Source organism: Chrysochloris asiatica, unplaced genomic scaffold (assembly GCF_000296735.1).
Source record: "Chrysochloris asiatica unplaced genomic scaffold, ChrAsi1.0 scaffold00395, whole genome shotgun sequence".
Lineage (NCBI taxonomy): Eukaryota > Metazoa > Chordata > Mammalia > Afrosoricida > Chrysochloridae > Chrysochloris > Chrysochloris asiatica.
In genome coordinates this window covers 673,371-677,497 of record NW_006408913.1, presented here as the reverse complement: position 1 = coordinate 677,497, position 4,127 = coordinate 673,371, and the positions used below count along the sequence as shown (strand labels likewise).

General features: G+C 43.3%; 1 protein-coding gene across 1 annotated transcript in view; it reads left to right on the top strand.

Moving 5' to 3' along the window:
- The window catches only part of LOC102816858 (cytochrome c oxidase subunit 5B, mitochondrial-like), a 15,048-nt gene that overhangs the window by 1,203 nt on the left and 9,718 nt on the right, over positions 1-4,127 (top strand). The window lies entirely within an intron of this gene.

Below are 4,127 nucleotides of genomic sequence, written 5' to 3'. Positions count from 1 at the left end.
GCTGAGGCAGTTCCAACTCATAGCGACCCTGTCTAGGGTTTCCGAGGAGCAGCTGGTGGGTTTGAACTGCTAACCCTGTGGTTTGAAGTCCAGTGCTGACCCTACAGCACCACACCATGAATAATTACATCGTAATCTTCTTGCATGGTTCTTGAGGCATGAGGATGGTAGGGCTAAGTTGAACTGGCCAAGGCTATTCCTGGGACTCCGGCAAAGCTAGAGTGAGAACCAACTCTGGGGCGCAGGACACGATGGGTGGAAGGGCAACTGTACTAGTATATTGACAGCTCCTACCCAGCAGCCACTGCTGCTTGACCTTTACTTCCTTTGAAGAGTTCCTCTAGGAATTTGGGCTGGTTAATTCACCTGACTCCAAGTTGTCAAAAGGAATATTAAAGAGGTTGAAAGTAGCCCGTTTGAACTTGTTACTGTCCTTTGGAGAATTCTTGCCATTTAAAATATCTTAAACATATACAGGCCAATTCATTTTAGTAAGTGCCATTTTAAAGTTTAAAATAAAGAGACAGAGACAGAACCAAGCCCAGGAAAAACTGAGAATAACAACCACACAAGAACAACCCTTTTCAGTGTACAAGTTACTTCCCCAAACAATGCATAAGAATCCCCAAGTGCCTTATGCTGTCCTTCAGTTCGTTAAGCAGATTTTTTTCTATCAGTACTGAGCCAAGAGTAAAAGTCGGGTCACCATTTCAGAGGCTTAAATCAGCCACTTCAATAAATTGGTGATCAGTTACTGAAAAAAATGTAAACGGCAGTGTGGTTGAAATATCTGACCAAGAAGACGGTCACAGACAAGTCCTTCTGCTCCTCTCTGGGCCTGGGCGGATGGTTGCTCTCTGGTGCTAATTGGCTTCACTCCCAGGAACTGGCATTCACTCTCCACTCCCAAGGTGCTGCTCCCGCACTCATCATGCTTCAGTGACACCATGCCCCCCACCCGCCCCTGTTCCCTCAGACCCAGAGTGGTTAGTGTCCCACCATGGTCCTCACTATCCCTCCCTTGTGGCTCCCTCAACCCTACCCTTGTAAATTGTTCTTTGTTAACCCTTTTCCATGTGTTCCCCCGCCTCCATGACTTAGGATAGAAGCCCCAAGGCTTCCCAGTTAGTGAGGGGGCGGAGTGAATCAGAGGCAAGTAGAGGGAAGGCAGAGATGTATGTAGAGGAGAGGAACATACTAGAATTTCCCAGGTGGATCTCAGGTTTCTCTTTGGGAAGAATAAATGGGGCTCCAGAGGACTGGGGGCATGGTGTCAGTGGTGAGAGAAGGGAGCTGAAAAGGAAGGGTGACAATTCATTCTTAATCCCATGAGATTCACCCTTTATTAAGCTACTGGTTTACAAAACTATTACTGTTTCCTCCTGGACCCAGCAGTGTTTCATTCTGTTGTGCATAGGGTCACTAGGAGTCTTTACCGACTGGATGGCACCTAACAACAACAGTTGTTTCCTTTAAAAAAAAAAATGTCTTTATTGCTTTAAATTAGAAGCCTCCTCTGCCCCTCCAAGACCCAGCTACAGCTAGCAATTCCAGATGACCCATTATGGACTTCTTGCATCTGCATAAACGTGTTCAGTTTGGTTTGCTCTGATTCGGTTTTTCAGTGGCAGCCCTTCAGAGGGCCCCAGTTTGCAGCAACCTGCTGCAGGTTCAGCTACTTTGTCACATATTCCTCAGGCCTCCCTAGGAATCACTGGAGGTCTGGTCTGTCCTTGCTGATTCAGGATCCAGACAGGCTTTCTTCCCCCCACTGCTAGTATAATTAAGGACTGGCCCAACACACACCTTCTGAAGTGATCTAGTCAGAGTTTGGAGCTGCTCCTCTGGGTAACAAAATGCAAATGTACACCTTTTTTTGAAGTTTATGTGAACTCTGGCCCAAATAATAATAAAAAATACTTCCTCAACTTCCACTTTCTTATACACTCAAGCAGAAATCATATTTTACTCTTAATAGTGACGAGCCTTGGTCCTTGGGAAGGACTCAGTGTAACCCTGTTATGATTCAAAACCCTCAGTGAGACGGATTGACACAGTAGTTCTAGCAATGGGTTCAAACATAGCAACACTTTGTGAAGATGGCATAGGACCAGGCAGTGCTTCGTTTCGCTATGGGATGTTTTGCTATGGGATGGCTATGAGATGGAACTTACTTGATGGCACCTAACAACAACTATTCAGAGTCCCTGCAAACCAGCAAGATGAACAGTGCCCGCAAATTAGAAAAATGATAGCCAATTTTTAAAATACTGACTTTATTTTTAAATAAGCAATATGTCTACATAGTTAAACAAAACTCAAAATAGTACTAAAGGTGCTCAGTGAAAAGTCTCACACCTAGTCCTGCCCTCATGGATCTAGTTCCCGTCACATATTGCTGTCAGGCTGACCCAAAGTCATGCTGACCCCGTGTGTGTCAGAGTAAACTGTACTGCAGAGGATTTTCAGCAGTTGATTTTTCAGAAGTAGAACACCAAACCTTTCTTCTGAGGTTCCTCTGGGTGAACTTGAACCTTCAGCTTTTCAACTAGCCCCAAGGCTGCCCAGTTAGTGTTAACCCTTTGTACCACCCAGGGATTCCCACAGGTAATTGTATCGTTGTTGTTAAGTGCCATCAAGTCACTTCTGACTCATAGCAACCCTGTATAGGGTTTCCGAGGAGCAGCAGGTGAATTTGAACCGCTGATTTTGAGGTTCAAACCGACCTTGCGGTCCAGTACATTATCCCACAGCGCCACACCAGGACTCATCCTGGATATTCTTCCAGAATCCCTATAGTAAACACAAGTAATTAGGAATATGTTGAATAGACAATTTTTAAACTAATCTTTGCAGTGTGTCAGGCACTATTCTGAATGCTTTTTAGATGTTAACTTATTTATCCTCACAACAACCATGAGAGAGAGGTGTTATTCCCATTTTAAAGAAAGCAAAATAACTAAGACAAACAGAGGTTAAGTGCTTTGCTGAGTGACAGTCAGATAGTTTATAGCAGCGAAACTGCATCTGGTCAACAAGCATATGAGAAGATGCTCACTTCCTTAGAAATCCAGGAACTGAACTTGTAAATACTACCAGCACACGGACAGCATGCCAGTTTTCATCAGCAGGTGGGCATACTTTGCAAAAGGCCAGTAGCTTCTCAGCATGTGGAAGTTGGTACTGCCTCTCACGAGCCCTGCTGGTGGGAGCACGAATAGCTCCAAGCTTTTGGGAAACCAATCTGGCCTAATTGATTAAAATGTTCAACGTATAAACTCTTTGATTTTATCCTTCAGAAACTGAAAGCTCCAGTATGTAATGTAATCTATGGAAATGTACTGTTACATTGTTTGTGTGACAAAGGGGAAAAAAAAATCCACAAAATTGGAAACGATCTGAATTGTGGTGGACTGTGGGTTGAGTTGCTACTCTGTTGGCTCTAGATGTATTGTTTCCAAGGAGCTCTGGTAGCATAGTAGTTACGAGTTCAGTCCAGCTGCTAACCTCAAGGCCAGCTAGTTAGAAACTACCAGCGGTTCCATGGGAGTAAGATGAGGCTTTCTGCTCCTGTCTCAGAAACCCTATACAGGGTCGCTATGAGTCGGAACCAACTTCACGGCACACAATCACCACCACCACTACCATATATATTGTTTCCTTGTTGTTGTCATTGTTACATGCCATGGAGTCAATTCCAATTCAGAATGATCCTGTGTAGGGTTTCCTAGAAGTGGCTAATGGGTTTGAACCACTGACCTTAAAGTTAGAAGTCTAATGCTTATACCACAGCACCTGTAAGTTATGTGGGGGCTTCAAACCAGTCATGGAAAAATTCCATTATCTTTCAATTCCATACATATTAATCTGAAGGGATGTCCACAAAATGTTTTGTTAAAGGAAAAAAATAATCTATCAGTAATTTTTTTTTTAATTTAAGGTTTTTATTGTGGATTGAGTGAAAGCCTACAGGGCACATCATCAGTTTCACATTCAACAATTCATATAACTTGCTTCATTACATTGGTTATAATCCCCTCCATATACCATCAGTTAAAAGTATTTCTCTTTATCCACTTTAGCTTTTTTTTCAAAAACACACAGACAAAAAAACCCACTTAGGCATA